Raw genomic sequence first — 18764 nt, forward strand, 5'->3', positions numbered from 1 at the left:
TGGAAAGAACTTTATTTTCCCTTGAATAACCTTGAGAAATAGACGATATTTCAAAGAACACTGAAAGTTTTACCTATAGATAGACTATGTTTCATTGAAAAGCTGACTTGAGTACCTACCTGACACTTGGCTAGTACACTGACTAAAACCACTTAGATTCCAACTAGATGCAGAAATGCTCTATTATCTGACACTGTCCTTCCGTTGCACATAGTGAATGTTCTAAATAACTTAAATTCATTCCCTGCATACAAGCTACAAATGATTTTAGTAACATTACGAGGGAAATATTTTAAAAATAAATTAAGTGCTTCTCTGTCCTCTTAAATATTGTAACAGGAATTGTTTTTTTCAATTGGTTAATCGTCAATCACCAGACAATAATAGCCCTTATGAACTTACGGCATATGTAGGGCTTTAGTGATCCTCTTTCTGGGCCTCCCAACCAACTAGAAGTGATTATTCTCTGCTCTGAGCTTGCTTATTGTTTTTCTTTATAAATGCTCTGAGGGAAAGTACTCTGATTTTGTATCCCCCACTGACTCAGGCAATCATTCTGTATTGGATGAGTTAAATGAGTTCACTTAGTAACATTTTGGTTGCGGAGAGGCCAGATTTTCTACCACGTTCAAGCTAGTTGAGAGTGCTAAGAAAATACGTTTTAAATGGTAAGACGCTGCTGAATCAGATTTTATTAAGTTGTAATTCATTGAACATGTAGACCAGAAACTGTTAGCTATAGCTCTAATCTAATATGTTTTTCTTCTTTTTTCCCTGACTTTTGGGTCGGAAGTTCTACTCTTTAAAAAAATAGTACAGGCCTATTTTACTTCCTGTTTTTTTGTGTGTGTGTATGTATGACTTGGTTAGAGAGTTATTCTATTTAGATTCACTATTGCATTTAGTAAAATTTTAAAGTTGACTAATATATTCTTATGTTTTTTTTGTTTTTTTTATGTAAACTGAATGTATGAACTTCCATATATTATGTTGGCAAAAACTAGGGATATTTTAGTCAATGAACAATTTGAACCTTCTTATTCTGTGTTTTTCAAGCAGAAATGAATGTTTTCATTTTTTAAATAGGACCAAGTTAAATAAGGAAAGTTAGGGTAGAAACTGAAAAAGGGGGAGATTATATTTGATTCTCTAGTGAATTGGCTGCCTAACAACTCTTCGCTATATGTGTATCTCAGCACTGTGGAACATCTACCCTGCTTCTCTAGAAGTAATTTAGGATGCGAAGTTGTGAAGTTCAAAAGTCTGTGATTCATGAAAATAATTGTAAATTCAAGTATGAAATATGATAAACTGAACAGTGGCTTTGGTGTGGAATTCTTAAAGACCTTGTTCATATTTAAATTTACACATGAAAACTCTCTCAGCTGTTATTAGCCCCTGAGAGATTATGCCATCAGATACCATCTCTTGCAAAAGCCCAAATAAAATTATTTTAAGTCCATAAGCACGTTATTTTCCCTGACTTTTAATACATGTTAACAAAAAAAAAATTTTATATAATGTCAAATAGATTCTAATGAGGAAGGTATTGCTGGCCTCCAAGGCACCACCCTTTCAGCTGGGTAGAGTAAGAGCGCGGTTTGGTTTCTGTGTTTCCGGGTTGCTGATTCTCCGGGGTAATAAGCCAGTTCCTCTTTGCTATGTTGTAACTCTTTTTGTGAAAAGATTAAGTGGAGGAAGAAATTGGAGGTACTAGGTCTTTAGTGTCACGTAATGAGGTGGAAAACAGGATGGGCAAATCTGCTTTGTCTAATAAAAGATAGTTAATAAAGGAAAACTTTTCCAGGGTGGTTTTGTAAATTTTGACACAGAATTTTTGACTTATTTTCATCCCTTTAACTTTCACTTCTCTCTCCTAGTTATTCTTTTCCCTGTTTATTAGCAGCGCTTTGGAATTAAAAATACTGTATGAATGCTGGGTATCAGTGAATGTCACACACCTCTGTCAGACAATGGGGATAGGAGGCTCATTCATATAGGATGTACTTTAGTTCCATTTAATGTTTATGTGGAATGGCAGTTCTGAGCATTATGGATCCTCAGGTGTGGACAACCTTGTACCTAACCCCAAAGTTGGAGGAAAGAGGCTGGAAAAAACTAAAATGGAGATGGAGGAAGGTTATAACTTTAAGGCTAGTTACAAACTCCATGGCATTCTTTGGGTTACCATAATTGTATATAGCTGGGTTCTTCTCTGACCACCACAGGATGAGAGAAACAACTGTTTTAGCAATTACACAGTTTTATAATCTAAGCAAAAGTCTAGAATGGAGAGAAAAATATAGAAAGAGAGCCCTAAAAGCCTTTTTTATCCCAGTCTGTGTTGAGGTAGCAATTAACTACTTTCCTCCTAGTCTTGGGGAAAAAGAGAATGTTCCTTATATCATTAGTGGTTGTAAGTTTTTATGCTAAGGAGAGTCATTTTGATTGGAACCACTAAGCCCTATTCCTCATTTATCTACAGGATATTGGAGACTTTGCTTCTTTCTTAATGACATAAATAACTTGAAACGTCAGTGGGGCAAACCAAATAGCAACCATAATAAATGCCTTCGCGTAGACCCAAATAGCCAAAGTCCTTCCCAAACTGATTAGTAGCTGAAGAGGATTTTCAGTCCCCGTTATGTTAGCACATCTTCAGTGCCTTTCCGTCCTGTAATTATGCTGGGAGTGATGGCATGTGCAGAAACATTAATAAACGTTTACTTGCATTTTTAGTGAAGCATACGCTAATCATCCAAGGGTGGTTGTTAAGCCATTATCAAATTTCTCTTCTCTCGTCTACAGCTTAATCTGTCCATATGTAGGCAGATTTTCAGGGTCAGAGGTTTTTTAAAGATTGTCATTTTTCTCCACCCTGACGAAACCTTGGAGAACCATATTCGTCTTACCAAGAAAACCTGACCAAAAAAGGCTTAGTTCCTTGGGCTGGCCGGGCTTCAATGATGTCTAGTCAAAACACTGTAAGTTTAGCGAAGTCTAGAGTTGGACATCAATAAGATCTTTTATGATTTACCTTTTAATAATCTTTTCATTGCTGTTAGAAGGTATTGTGGTTGCATGTTAATTTTTGTCTGTTGTTGTTTTGAATAGGTAATACATTCACAAGGCTCAAAACTCTGAAAATCTTCTTCTCATTCTTTTTTCCAACCCTTTTTCTCTGCTGCATCAGCAAGAACTGTTTTTAGTTTCTTATGTTTCCTACCAGAGAGTCCATACATTCCTAAGCAAATGTGAATGCATATTTTCCCCTTTTTATGCAAATAGTAAAAAAAAAAAAAAAAAAGGGGGGGGGTTAGTATACCATATATGCTGCGTGTATCAGTCAGGGTCCAATTAGGGAAACAGAACCGCATAAATACTCCGGAATAAGGGATTTATTATACAAATAAGGCCTTATGAAAATATAGACACCAAAACTTTGCCAGTACAATAATTTCTACATTTACAATGTAGTGACATTCATTTCATTCTTCATGTTGTATAGCCATTAGCAATATCTTTTCCAAATAAATATAATCCTTGAAGATGATGAAATTAAAAAAAAAAAAATAAGACCATATAGAAGTGTGGGTGAAGGAAGCTGAAGAAGAGTCTGAAAGGGAGAGCTTGGGGGATCAGAAAAAGTCACTAACCTGCTCTTTGAACAGTAGCACCGATGGACAAACCAAAGCTTTCCAAGACACCTGAAAACTTGGGCACATCTAACTGTTAGAGTAGGATCACGAAGGAAGACTAGTAGAAAAATCCTGAGAACAGTATTGTCAAATAGATCTTTTCTATGATGATGAAAATGCTCCATTCCTATACTGTCCAGTATGATAGCCACCAGCCACATGTATCTATTAAGCACTTAAAATGTGACTAGTGTGACTGAGGAACTAATTTTATTTTAAGTAGCTGCATGTGCCTAGTGACTACTGTACTGAACAGCACAGCTCTAGAAGGCTGCATGTAGTGGTGGACTTGAGTGGCTTATTCAGCAGAACTGGTGGTTGGAAAAAAGAGCTGAATGCAGAGCAGAGGAGAGCAAGGACAAGCTGGCATCTTCAGGCATCCTATGTGTCTCTCATTGCCTCTAACCATGATGACCTTCAGTGCAACTGGCTTCTGCTTCACTTTTGCATTCCAGATCTCACTTGAATTTCTCTTGGTCAATTCTAACTCAGAACCACATAGAGAAGGGTATTCTGAGAAACGTAATTCCAGTTTAGCCAAATTCACAAGGCGTAAAACCACCAAACTGCTTTTCTCACCTAACAGTATACTGTGAAAATCTTAACATATCAGGACATAAGGAACGTCCTCATTCTTTTTCACAGATGCAACGTGTGTGATGGTTAAGGTTGTATGTCAACTTGGCTGGGCAACAGTTCTCAGTGGTTTGGCAGTTATGTAATGATGTAACTTGGCAGTTATATAATGATATAATTTGCCAATTATGGAATTATGTAGTCATCCTCCATGATGTGATATGATGTGATTAGCCAATCATTTGTAAAGGGCGTTTCCTTGGGGGTGTGGCCAGCATCATATATATATATATGTGTGTGTGTGTGTGTATATTTACATAGACACTCTGGCAAAGTTCGCTCGCTTGTCTGGATCCTGCATGCGGCTTATCATCACCTGACCTCCAGTTCTTGGGACTTGAGTCAGTGGCCTGCTGTAGTATTACCTGCTGACCTTGGGATTCATTGACATCCACAGCCCGTGAGCCAGCAGCTTGCTGTCTGACCTGCCAACCTTGGGTTCATCAGCCCCTGCAGCTACATGAGTCAGGAGAAGCCTCCAGCCTAATACCTGACTCACAGATTTGAGACTAGCTAGCCTCTACCATTGCATGAGCCATTTTCTTGAGATAAATATCTCTTTCTGTGTACCTGTCTGTCCACCTCACTGGTTTTGCTTCTCTAGAGACACCAGCCTAAGACATTTGGTACAGAGACGGTTCTGAAGAAACAGAGTTGTAAAGATGGGTTTTTTAAATTGGTTCTTAAGGCTGATTAGTCTTAAAGGCTCTGATGACTCTGCCTCCAGAAATAAATAGGGTGCTGCTAATCCGTGGCATTTGGTGGCAAGATTAATATGCAAAATATCACCACCAATGGATTAAGTATTGGTGAGAAACGAGGCTCTGGATGATTGCATGTTTGTTACTTTTCTACAATTTTGTCATAATGAGAAGTATAAGGAACCTGATTCATTGGTCCTACTTTCACTAGACAAAGTGGTCAAAGGAAGAGATGAGCTCAGGGCTTCAGAATCATAGCTCAAACACCACATAAAAGAACTGAAAGTTGGCACTTGTGCCCTAAAAGAAAGCATTAATTCTTCTAGTAACAGAGCTGACGTTGCAGAAAACCAAACCCAGAGTCTTATTGTAAAAGGGGCTAAATTACAACATCAGTTGAATTCCCAGCCTCAAATGGTGTCAAAGTTAAAATGAGGGCATTGATTGGGAAGAAATGGGATCCTGAAACTTAGGATGGGAACATATGGGCAGATAATCAGGAAGCTGGAGACAGTGAGCCCCTAAATTCCATTGAATCACTTTTGCCAACAGAACCAGCCCTCTTACTCCCATCTGAAGAGATTACTCCATCTTTGTCTGCTTAGGCCACCGTCCCCAGTAAAACCATTAGCCCCTCTACCCCCATCTGATGAGATTAACCCAGCCATGACTGAAGAGCCTTTGTCTGAGATATCGGCTGGGGCGATGTCTGAGTCATTGCCTGGGTTATCACGTGGGGTAGATGCCTTACCAGACATTGCTGAATATACCCAGGGCCCACTCACACCACACCACCCATTTTTGCTCTAGACCTATAAGTAGTCTTAAGTCCCAATGAGCCCTAAAAAGTAAAGTACATAGTGTGACCCAAGAGGTAAAGAACTGCTTTACTTTTCTCCTACGTACAAACAGAAACCTGGGGAATATATGTGGGGGCGGCTATTAAGGGTGTGGGATAATGGTGCAAGGAACATACAGTTGGATCAGTCTGAGTTTATTGATAGGAGCTCACTGAGCACAGATTCTTCATTCAGTGTTTCAGCTCAAGAAGTTAGGAAAGTATCTAATAGTTGAGTTGGTTGGGTCGCTGAAGCATGGATTACACAGCGGCCTACACTAAATCAAGTTGAAGTACCAGGCCTGCCTTGGTTTATTATAGAAGAACGTATCCAAAGGCTTAGGGAAATTGGCATGTTAGAGTGGATTTATCAGTTTAGACCCACAGACCCCCCCATGAAGTGCCCAGAGGCCACACATTTTTACCACAACAGTGAAGAACAAATTTGTGAAGCGAGCCTCAGCATCCTTGAAGTCTGCTGTGACTGCTATTTTATGTAAGTCAGGTATAAGTGGATTATCATAAACTTAACCAGATGGTGACTCCAATTGTTGCTGCTGTTCCAAATCTGGTTTCGTTGCTTGAGTAAATTAATACATCCCCTGGTACCTGGCATACAGCTATTGAGCTGTCTGATGCCTTTTTCTCAATTCCGGTTTCGAAGGAACACCAGAAGCAGTTTGCCTTCAACTGGCAAAGCCAGCAATAAAATTCACTCTCAGACCTCAGGGATATATCAACTCTCTAGCCATATGTCATAATTTAGACCACAGGGACCTTGATTGCCTTTCACTTCCATAAGATGTCACACTGGTCCATTACATTGATGACATCATGCTGATTGGACTTAGTAAGGAAAAAGTGTCAGTGATCCTAGACTTATTAGTAAAACATTTACGTGCTACAAAGTGGGAGATTAATCCTGCAAAAATTCAGGCGATTATCACCTTAGTGAAATTTCTAGTGGTCCAGTGGTATGGGGCATGCTGAGATATTCCTTCTAAAGTGAAGAATAAATTGTTATATGTGGCCCCTCCAACAACTAAAAAAGAGGCACAATGCCTGGTGGGTTTCTTTGGATTTGGGAGGTAACATGTCCCTCATTTGGGTGTGCTACTCCAGCCTATTTATCAAGTGACTCAAAAAGCTAGTTTTGAGTGGGACCCAGAACAAGAGAAGGTTCTGCAACAGGTTCAGGCTGCCATCCTAGCCACCACTGTGCCACTTGGGCCATATGATTCAGCTGATACAATGGTTCTTGAAGTGCATGTGGCAGATAGAGATGCTGTTTGGAGTCTGTTATGGATTGAATTGTGTCTCCCAAAAATGTGTGTCAACTTCGCTAGGCCATGATTCTTATTGTGTGGTTGTCCTCCATTTTGTGGTCTGATGTAATTTTCCTATGTGTCGTAAATCCTAATATCTGCTTCTGGTTTATGAGGCAAGATTAGGTTATGTTAAAGAAGGTTAGGGTGGGAAGCAACACCCTTACTCAGGTCACGTCCCTGATCTGGTGTAAGGGATAAAAGGAGAGAGAAGCAAGCAGAGAGAGAGGGACCTCCTACCAGCAAGAGTGAAGAACCATGTCCTTGGGCCCAGGGTCCCTACACTGAGAAGCTTCTACACCAGGGGAAGATTGACAAGGACCTTCCCCCAGAGCTAACAGAGGGAGAAAGCCTTCCCTTGGAGCTGGCACCCTGAATTTGGACTTCTAGCCTCCTAGACTGTGAGAATAAATTTCTGTTTGTTAAAGCCATCCATTTGTGGTAGTTCTGTTATAGCAGCACAAGTTAACTAAAACAGAGCCTTTGGCAAGCCCCTATTGATGAATCATAGCACAAGTCCTTAGGATTTTGTAGCAAAATGCGACCACCCTCTGCAGATAACTACTCTCCTTTTGAGTAACAGCTTTTGGCTTCTCACTGTGCCATAGTAAAGACTAAATGCTTACCCGTGGGCCACCAGGTCACCAGCAGCCTAAGCTGCCCATCATGAACTGGGTGTTGTCTGACTAAAAGAACCATAAAGTCGGACATGCACAGCATCACTCCATCATTAAATGGAAGTGGTATATACAAGATCAGGCCCAAGCAGGACCTGAAGGCAAAAATAAGTTGCATGAGAAAGTGACCCAAATGCCCATGGTCTCCATTCCTGTCACATTACATGCCCTGTCCCAGTCTGCACCTATGGCCTCATGGGGAGTTCCTTACGATCAGCTGACTGAGGAAGAGAAAACTTATCCCTGGTTTACAGATGGTTCTATGCAATATGCAGACACCAACCGGAAATGGACATCGGCAGCACTGCAGCCCCTTTCTGGGACCTCCCTGAAGGATAGCGGTGAAGGGAAATCCTCTCTGTGGACAGAACTTAAAGCAGAGCACCTGGTTGTTCATTTTGCTTAGAAAGAGAGATGGCCAGATGTTCCATAGTATACTGATTCGTGGGCTGGCTGGATGGTCAGGGACATGAAAGGAACATGATTGGAGAATTGGCAACAAGGAAGATGCAAAATAGACCTCTCTGAATGGGCCAAAGAAGTGAAGATACTTATGTCTCATGTAAATGCTCACCAAAGGACCTTGGCAGAGGAAGATTTTAACAATCAAATGGATAGGATGGTGCGTCCCATGGAAACCAGTCATCCTCTTGCCCCAGCCACTCCTATCATTGCCCAAAGGGCTCATGAACAAAGTGCCCATGGTGGCAGGGATGAAGGTTGTGCTTTGGCTCAGCAACGTAGGCTTCCACTCACCAAGGCCAACTTGGTTACAGCCACTGCTGAGTGCGCAGTCTGTCAGCAGCAGAGACCAACACCAAGTCCCCGATATGGCCCCATTCCTCAAGGCGATCAGCCATCAGCCTGGTGGCAGTTTATTACATTGGACCACTTCCATCATGGAAAGGGCAACATTTCCTTCTTACTGGGATAGACATTTACTTTATATATAGGTATGCCTTACCTGTACTCAGTGCTTCTGCCAAAACTACCGTTCTTGGACTCAGACTCACAGAATACCTTATCTACCGTCATGATGTCCCACACAGCATTGCTTCAGATCAAGGAACTCACTTCACAGCAAATGAAGTGTGGCAGTGGGCCCATGCTTCTGGAATTCACCAGTCTTACCATGTTCCCTATCATCCTGAAGCAGCTGCCTTGATAGAATAATGGATGCCTCCTAAAGACACAATTATTTTACCAGCTAGGTGGCAGTACCTTTCTGGGTTGGGGCAGTATTGTCTAGGAGGCTGTATAGGCTTTAAACCAGTGTCCAATATATGATGCTGTTTCTCCTGTAGCCAGGATTCATGGTTCCAGGAATCAAGGAGTGGAAATGGGAGCGGCACCACTCACTACTACCCCTAGTGATACACTCACAAAAATTTTGCTTCATGTCTCTGCTACCCTATGCTCTGTGGGGCTTGAGGTCTTAGTTCCCAAGGGAAGAATGCTCCCACTTGAAGACACAACATTAACCGGAAGTTAAGAATGCCATTCGGTCACTTTGGGCTCCTCATGCCTCTGGATCAACAGGCAAAGAAGGAAGTTACTGTATTGGTGAAGTGATCAATCCTGACTACCAAGGGGAAATTGGATTGGTGTTCCATACTGGAGGTAAAAAAAGATTGTGTCTAGAATACAGGAGATCCCTTGGGGCATCTCTTAGTACTACCATACCCTGTGATTAAAGGCAACAGAAAACTAAACTACAGCAGCTCAATTCCAACATGACTACTAATGGCCCAGACCCTTCAGGAATGAAGATTTGGGTCACGCAGCCACACAAAGAACCATGACCAGCTGAGGTGCTTGCTGAGGGCAAAGGGAATACGGAATGGGTGGTGGAAGAAGGTAGTTCTAAATACCATTTATGGCCACATGACCAGTTGCAGAAACAAGAACTGTAATTGTTATGAGTATTTCTTCCTTGTATGTGTGCATTGAATGTTTTTTTCTCTTATAAAATATAAGATGTTTATGGGGCTAGTGCATTTTCGATTGTTTTTTTACATGTTAGTTGTATCATGTTAGGCACAAGTATGACTTTGTAATTGTCTTTATTTAGAAGTTGTGTATGGTTTAAGGAGATGTGTACAGGTGCCAGTTTGACAGGAGGTGGACTGTGATGGTTAAGGTTGGGTCAGCTTGGCTAGGCCATGATTCTCTGTGTTTTGGCAGTTTTGTAATGATGTAGTTTGGCAGTTATGTAATGATGAAATTTGGCAGTTGTGTAATGATTTAGTCATCCCCCATAATGTGATATTATCTGATCAGCCAATCAGTTGTAAGGGGGTTTCCTTGGGGGTGTGGCCTGCATCCAGTATATATCTATGGACGTTCTGGCAAAACTCACTCTCTTTGCTCTGGATCCTGCATCGGGCTCATCATCATCTGGTCTCTGGTTCTTGGAACTTGAGCCAGTGGCCTGCCATATTGCCTGCCGATCTTGGAATTCAACAGCCTCCACAGCCTGTGACCCAGCAGCCTGCCATCTGACCTGCCAATCTTGGGTTCATCAGCCCTTGTAGCTACGTTGAGTCAGGAGAAACCTCCAGCCTGACACCTGACCCATGGACTTGGGACTAGCCGGCTTCTACAACCACATAAGCTATATCCTTGAGATAAGTCTCCTTCCCCTCTGTGTGTGTGTGTGTGTTTGTGTGTGTGTGTGTATTTATACATGCTTCACTGGTTTTCTAGTGAACCCATCCTAAAACACTGTATCACATTGGATGTATGTATGTCACCATTCACTTGTTTATTTAATAATTTATTGATACTTTTATGTTGTTTTCATCTTCCACTATAGTATATATTGTATTGTTGTTTTTAGGTGCCATCGAGTTTGTTCCAACTCATAGTGACCTTATGCACAACAGAACAAAACACTGCCCAGTCCTGCGCCATCCTCACAATCGTTGTGCCTGAGCCCATTGTTGCAGCCCACTGTGTTGATCCATCTCGTTGAGGTTTTTCCCCTTTTTCACTGACCCTCTACTTTACCAAGCATGATGTCCTTCTCCAAGGACTGATCCCTTCTAACAACACGTCCAAAGTATGTGAGATGTAGTCTCACCATCCTTGCTTCCAAGGAACGTTCTGGTTGTACTTCTTTCAAGATAGATTTGTTCCATGGTATATTCAATAATCTTCACCAACACCACAATTCAAAGGCATCAATTCTTCTTCTGTCTTCCTTATTCATTGTCCAGCATTCACATCCATATGAGGTAATTGAAAACACCATGGCTTAGGTCAGGTGCACCTTAGTCCTCAGGGTGACATCTTTGCTTTTTTAACACTTTAAGGAGATTTTTTGCAGCAGATTTACCCAATGCATCTTTTGATTTCTTGACTGCTGCTTCCATGGGTGTTGATTGTGGATCCAAGTAAAATGAAATCCTTGACAACATCAATCTTTTCTCCATTTATCATGATGTTGCTTATTGGTCCAGTTGTGAGGATTTTTTTATTATTATTATTGAACTTTAGATGAAGGTTTATATAACAAACTAGTTTCTCATCAAGCATTTGGTACACACATTGTTGTATGACATTGGTTAACAACCCCACGACATGTCAGCACTCTCCCTTCTCAACCTTGGTTCCCTGTTACCAGTTTTCCTATTCCCTCCTACCTTCCAGTCCCTGCCCCAGGGCCGGGAGCCCCTTTAGTCTTGTTTTGTTCCATGGGTCTGTTCAATCTTTGGCTGAAGGTTAAACCTCAGGAGTGGCCTCATTACTGAGCCACAAGGGTGTCCGGGGTCCATACTCCCAGGGTTTCTCAAGTCTCTGTCAGGCCAGCAAGTCTGGTCTTTCTTTTGAGTTAGAATTTTGTTCTGTATTTTTCTCCAGCTCTCTCCAGGACCCTCTACTGTGATCCCTGTCAGAACAGTCAGTGGTGGTAGCCAGGCACCATTTCATTGTACTGGACTCAGTCTGGTGGAGGCCATGGTAGATGTGGTCCATTAGTCCTTTGGAGTAATCTTTCCCTTGTGTCTTTAGTTTTTGTCATTCTTCCTTGCTCCCAAAGGGGTGAGACCAGTGGAGTATCCTAGATGGCTGTTCACAGGCTTTTAAGACCCCAGATGCTACTCACCAAAGTAGAATGTCGAACATTTTCTTTATAAACTCTGTTATGCCAATTGAGCTAGATATGCCTGGAGACCATGGTCCCCACAGTCCTCAGCCCAGCAATTCGGTCCGTCAGGGAGTTTGGATGTGTGTATGGAGCTACCATGGCTTTGCCTTGTACAGGTTGAGCAAGCTTCCCCAGTATTCTGTACTATCTTACCCTTCACCGAAGTTACCACATATCTTTTGTCTATTAAGTGTTTTTCCATCACCCCCTCCCCTCCCTCATAACCATCAAATATTGTTTCTTTTTGTATGTAAACAGTTTATGAGTTTTTACAGTAGTGGTCTCATACAATATTTGTCCTTTTGTGATTGACTTATTTCACTCAGCATAATGTCCTGTGCTGAGCTCCTTTTGTTTGTGGATTTCTTTTTCATTTCTTTTGTTTTTGTAGATTTTGTTTTTATTGAGACTTTGTTTTTCTTCTTTATTTTGATGAGTAGGTTTATTAACTCTGTTTGTGCTTACCTTGAAATTTACCCATATCTTCCTAGGTTTGAACCAGTCTATTATTACTTGGTATTACCTTGCCTTCCTCTCCATTAGAGAGTTTTATACCTATACTGTTTATTCCCTCTTTTATCATTCTGACGTTGTCGTCATTTACAAATTAACCTTTCTGGTTCCCTGTTGCAATTCGTTTGGTTTTGGATAGTCCTTGAGAGTTCATTTCCTAGGTTGGTATCTGGCTGGTACAATCTTGCATCCTAGATTCAGGCTGTGGTCTGATGTTTGTTCTCAGACCAAAGGACTCCCTTTAATAATTCTTGTAAGTTTGGTTTGGTTTTTACCTATTCCGTTAATTTCCATTTATCTGGGGATGTCAATTTCACCATCATATTTGAACAAAAATTTTGCAGGATATATTATTCTCAGTTGGCAATTTTTTTCTTTCAAATTTTTATATACATCATCCCATTGCCTTCTTGCCTGCATGGTTTCTGTCGAATAATCAGAGCTTAGTCTTATTGCTTCTCCTCTGTATGTGACTTTTTGTTTTTCTCAAGCTGCTTGAAGGATTTTTTTCTTTGTCTTTGGTTTTAGTGAGTGTGATTATGATATGCCTTGGTGTTTTTCTTTTGGGGTCTATCCTATATGGGGTTCGTTGAGCTTCTTGGATGGTCAGCCTTTCATCATTCATATTAGGGAAGTTTTCTGTCAGCAGTTCTTCAATGATCCTCTCTGTGTTTTCTGTTTTCTCTCCCTGTTCTAGAACTGCAGTCACTTGCCATTTTTGCTGTTGATTGTATCCCACATAATTCTCAGGGTTTCTTCATTTTTCTTCATTCTTTTTTCTGATTTTTCTTCAGAGTTGTAGGCAAGTGTTTGTCTTCAGTTTTGCTGCTTCTGTCTTCCATTGTTTCAAACCTACTCCTCAGCCCTTCTATGACACTATTTCCAAACTCTTGTTATCTTTTGGATTTCTAATTGTTGTTTTTTTATGGTTTCTAGTTGTGAATTTATTTCAGCATTTTGTTCCTATATTACTTTCCTGAATTGTTCCATTTTTTTGGTCTGTATTTTCCATGAATTTGTCTGCGTTTTCCAAAAATTTGTCTATTTTTTTCCTCATTTTTGTCTGCTTTTTGCTTCAATTCTTGGATTGCTCTGAATATTAGAGATTTGAATTCCCTGTCAGGTAGTTCTAGTGCCTTTTCTTCTACTGCAATGTCATCTGGTGTTTTATTTTGGACGCCTACTGGATACATTCTGTCCTGTTTTTTTATATGTTTTGATATTGTCTGCTGTCTTCAGGACATTGAGTATTTTCTTCATTTCTTGATTATAGATTTGTTTGTTTCGTCCTCCTTTTTTGTTTAATTTGCTTATGTCTGAGTAGGCAGGCCGTGGGTTCTTTGTTGTTTGCTCGTCTATAGTCAGAATACTTTTCACCTCCTTGTCCAATGGTCAGGGCCAGTCATTCAGCTATGGTGCAGCAGAGCAGGTCCAGCTGAAGGGGAGGGGCTTCCAGCTGTGTTGTTTGTGGCACATACTAGGGCTGACAGGAATCAGTGTTAGGCAGGTTCCAGTAGGCCATGCCTGTGCTGCTGGGGAGTGTGATGTTCAGTGCACGGTGCAGGTAGGCAGGAAAGAAGGGGGAGATTGTGATGTGTGGAGCTAATTAGAGGTGTGGGAAAGAACAGAGAGAGGAGAGAAAAACAGGAGCCAAAAACAAGCAAAGAAAGAAAGAGGGAAAAAAAAAGTGCTAAGGAAGGTTGCCATTGGAGTGGAGGGATGAGAAACCAAGAAATGGAGAAAAGAAAAAATAACTAGATAAAAATTTGGAAAAGAAAAGCTCCCTGGAGTCCCAGAGTCCCCCCGGTGGGGCTCCTAAGACTGGGGAAGTGGCTCCTAGGCTGCGCAGTATAGTGTGGTTGGGGGGGGGTATAGATGTCACACAGCACAAAGTATTCAGGAGACAGGAAAAGAAGTGTAGACAGACGAGAACTGAGATATGTAGCTACAGAAAGGGAAAAGGAGAGAGGAAAGAAAAAAAAAGAGAGAGAAAGAAAGAAGAAAAAAAGAAATGCTCCCAGGGATTCCACCTACGTGGCTGTACAGATTGGGGGAGTGGCTCCTAAGCTGTGCAATGCAGCCCGGCTGGAAGCGGCTTCCAAGATGTGAAAAGAAAAAACAGAACAAAGCAAAACAAAAAAAAGCCCCAGGGATCCCACCAGCGTGGTGTCCCCAGCCGGGGGAGTGGTTCCCCAGTTGAGCATGGCTGCACAACCTTTCAAGAAGACACAAAGATGGCACATGGAGCCATGTGTTCCAGAAAAGGAGGGGGAGGTGGTAGGAGGCACAGAAAAAACCAAAAGAGACAGAACCAGCACCAGCTCAGGGGCCCAGCCAGTGTGGGCAGGGTGAATCCAAGCAGCCTGAGGCCAAAGCATTTGCCTCCCAGCCAAGAGACTGTGGCTGGTGGGAAGCAGAGGAGGCCGAAGAGGCGGGTGATGAGAAGAAGGGGGTGGGCTAGGAAAGCATATATCACTCGTTACCAGATGCTCTGACTCCTGTTGGGAGCTTCCTGAAGCTGCTTTCCCGTACTTCCTGTTCTCTGATCTCCGACATGGGTGGAGCAAACCCAAGCGGCACCGATGCTGCACTTCCGGGCCGGCCCAGACACCAGCCGGGAAGCTCAGAGGTAGAGCAGTGGGGAGAGAATGGGGAGTGGGAAAGTGTGTATTGCTGGTTACCGGGTGCTCTGTCTCCTGCTGGAAGTTCTGCAAAGCTGCTTTCCCGTGCTGCCTGTCTGCGGATTCCCGACTGGCATCCAAGATGATGGATCTGTGCTATGTTAGGTAATGGGGCCCTCTGCACATATCTCTCTTCTCTCTCTGTGCTCTGTCAGTTTCTTATTCCATTTGGTGCTTGGCTAAGTTCTCTATCTCTTCATTGGGACCTCAGGTTCCAGGAGTGATGTTTGTCTCATTTTACTTAGTTTTTCGGGTCTTTGTTGTGAAGGGATGGCACGGTGCTTCTGTCTGTGGCACCATGTTGGCCGTAAGTCTCTGAATTTTTGTTTTCTTTTTGTTGAGGTGCAATCCATACTGAAGGCTGTGGTCTTTGATCTTCGTCAGTAAGTGCTTCAAGTTGTCTTCACTTTCAGCAAGCAAGGTTGTGTCATCTGCGTAACACAGGTTGTTAATGAGTCTTCCTCGAATCCTGATGCCTCCTTATTCATATAGTCCAGCGTCTCAGATTATTTCCTCAGCATACAGATTGAATAAAAAAAACGAAACCCAAACCCAGTGCCGTTGAGTTGATTCCGACTCATAGCGACCCTATAGGACAGAGTAGAACTGCTCCATAGAGTTTCCAGGGAGCGCCTGGCGGATTCGAACTGCCAACCCTTTGGTTAGCAGCCACAGCACTTAACCACTACGCCACCAGGGTTTCCACAGATTGAATAGGTATGGTGAAAAGATACACCCTGAAGCTCACCTTTCCTAACTTTCAGCCATGCAGTATGCCCTTGTTCTGTTTGAATGACTGTCTCTTGATCCATGTACAGATTCCTCTTGAACACAATTAAATGTTTCAGAATTCTGCAGTGTTACTTATAATTTATTATGATCCACACAGCCAAATCCCTTAGCATAGTCAATAAAACACAGGTAAACATTTTTCTGGTATTCTCTGCTTTCAGCCTGGATCCATCTGATTCAGCAATAATATCCCTGGTTCCATGTCCTCTTCGAAATCCGGCTTGAATTTCTGGCAGTTTCCTGTTGATACATTGCTGTAGTGTTTTTGAATGATCTTTAGCAAAATTTTGCTTTTATTTGATATTAATGATATTATTTGATAATTTCTGCATTTGGTTGGATCACCTTTCTTGGGAATGGGCATCCGTATGCCCAGGTAGCTGTCTTCCAAATTTCTTGGCATAGACAAGTGAGCACTTCAGTGCTGCATCCATTTGTTGAAACATCTCAATTGCTGTTCAGTCAATTACTGAAGCCTTGTTTCTTGCCAGTGCCTTCAGTGTAGCTTGGACTTCTTCCTTTAGTACCATCATTTCCTGATCATATGTTACCACTTGAAATGGTTGAACTTTGACCAATTCTTTTTGGTATAGAGACTCTGTGTATTCCTTCCATCTTCTTTTGATGCTTCCTGCATCGTTTAATATTTTCCCCGTAGAATCCTTAGAAGTGCAACTCGAGGCTTGAATTTTTTCTTTAGTTCTTTCAGCTTGAGAAATGCTGAGTGTGTTTTTCCCTTTTGGCTTTCTATCTGCAGGTCCTTGCAGATGTCATCATAATACTTTGTCTTCTTGAGCCACCCTTCGAAATCTTCTGTTCAGCTCTTTCACTTCATCACTGATGTGTATTATAGCAACTAATAACCTTGAATGTATGTCATTTATCAAGTATATAAGTGTTTATGTAGGAAAAATACCTAGAAGTGGAGTTACTGTGTTAAAGGATATTTGGATCAAAAACCTACACTTTAAAGAAGAAAAATAAATACTAAAAGTACTGAGAGAATCAAAACCTTGGGGTGAGAAAGACCTTTCTAACTATGACATAAAACTCAGAAGCTATAAAGTAAGAAGATTTATATAAAAAATAAAATTTCTACACAGCAGAACTCATAATATACATATTAATTTCTAAACCAACAAGTCTTCAGTGAATGATGTCCTAATAGAAAATAGAAACTTATTTTTTGGCATACCAAAGGCCAAGCCTGATTTCAGATTTTATAAATCCTCAGGTTATGGTTTTCCTCGTGGTGTACATAGCTGCTAACTGAAAGGTCAGAGGTTCGAACCCACCAGCTGCTGTGTAGGACAAAAATGTGGCAATCTGCCTCCATAAAGATTACAGTCTTGGAAACCTATAGGGTAGTTTTCCTCTGCTCTGTAATGTCGTTACAAGTCAGAATCAACGAGATAGCAACGAGTTTTGTTTGTTTTTTGCTTTTATGCTTCATTAGGAAAGGGAAAAGAGAGTTTCTATTTGATTTGGTTCCTTCTTCCCTCCCTCTTTCCTTTCTTCTTCTCTCCCTCCCTTTCCTCCTTCTTCCTTTCTTCCCTTCCTTCCTTTTTTTCTTAATTTCCCTTTGTAGTAACTAGATCAGTAAGTAACTTTAAATTTGTTGTTAATATTTTTTCTCTGGGACTCAAATTCTTCATTTCTGAATTGTGGGTGCCGTGCTTACTCATGCCATTACTGTGAGGAGAACTTGGGATAATATATGTGAAAGAGTTTTGTTACACATAGTTATACCTACGTAAGGAATTGTTCTTTTGAAAGGGGACTGAGCTTGCCTGGCAGTCAGGAGGCATGGACTCCACTGTTCACTGTGACATTCTGGGCAAGTAACTTCAGCCTTCTAGCTCAGTGTCCTCTTCTGGTAACTTTGGAAAGTTTAAAGCAGTATGCAAATGTACGCTTCAGCTTTAGTACAAATTAAGATCCTGATGACATAGATAACATCTGGAACTCAAAGTTTTCCTGCGTTTATCTGTTCCCATTAATTCAGCACACATTTACTGAAGCATGCAAGATGCTGTGCTTGGTGCTATTCCCCCCATTTTACTGTATCAGCTCTTCTGTAATCTAGTTTTCTACCCTTATTTGAATTTTTTTATTGATTGAATTGCTGTAATAACAGTACAAGAGGACATCCTTGAAGAATATTTGAAATACATGGTAAATTCTGCCTATGGTTTGTTTGGATAGAAGAGGGCTCCCCTTACACTGTATCTAACAAAATGTCACATTTAAGACTAATAAGATTCTGAAACAAAAGCTTTACTTCTGGTGACCTTTTTTTTTTTTTTTTAATTCTTTCACAGCTGAAATCAGCTAAGTTTTTATTAGATTCTCAAAACCTAATTTTTAGATTTCTGGAAACACATGGTACTCCCAGAAGAGGATATTGAATCACAGGATTTAATCTTTCACCCTTCCAATCTTCTCATAATTTAATGCCCTTTAGAGCATGTTATTGAGAACCATCCAGCTAGTCTGTATCTTTCTGCAACAGAAATAAATAAAGGTTGATATGCTAGGGGGAATATGTAAAGACTATGATAGCAATAAGGATTAAGATTATTGGCAAGAGGAGGGAGGGGGAGTTCCTGTCTAGATGGTAGGCACTTGTTATTTTTGGTGATGGGAAAAGCAGTACTGAATGTGAGTGAATTATGCACAACTTGACCAAGATAAATGATGATGTTAAGAAATACACAAGAATGAGGGACATTTTTGGTAAATGCTATAACATATAC

General features: G+C 41.1%; 1 protein-coding gene across 3 annotated transcripts in view; it reads left to right on the plus strand.

The window, feature by feature from the left end:
- The window catches only part of MCU (mitochondrial calcium uniporter), a 236815-nt gene that overhangs the window by 193243 nt on the left and 24808 nt on the right, over window positions 1-18764 (plus strand). The gene's annotated exons all lie outside the window — the stretch shown is intronic.

The sequence above is a fragment of the Loxodonta africana genome, chromosome 16 (assembly GCF_030014295.1).
Source record: "Loxodonta africana isolate mLoxAfr1 chromosome 16, mLoxAfr1.hap2, whole genome shotgun sequence".
NCBI classification, from domain to species: Eukaryota; Metazoa; Chordata; class Mammalia; order Proboscidea; family Elephantidae; genus Loxodonta; species Loxodonta africana.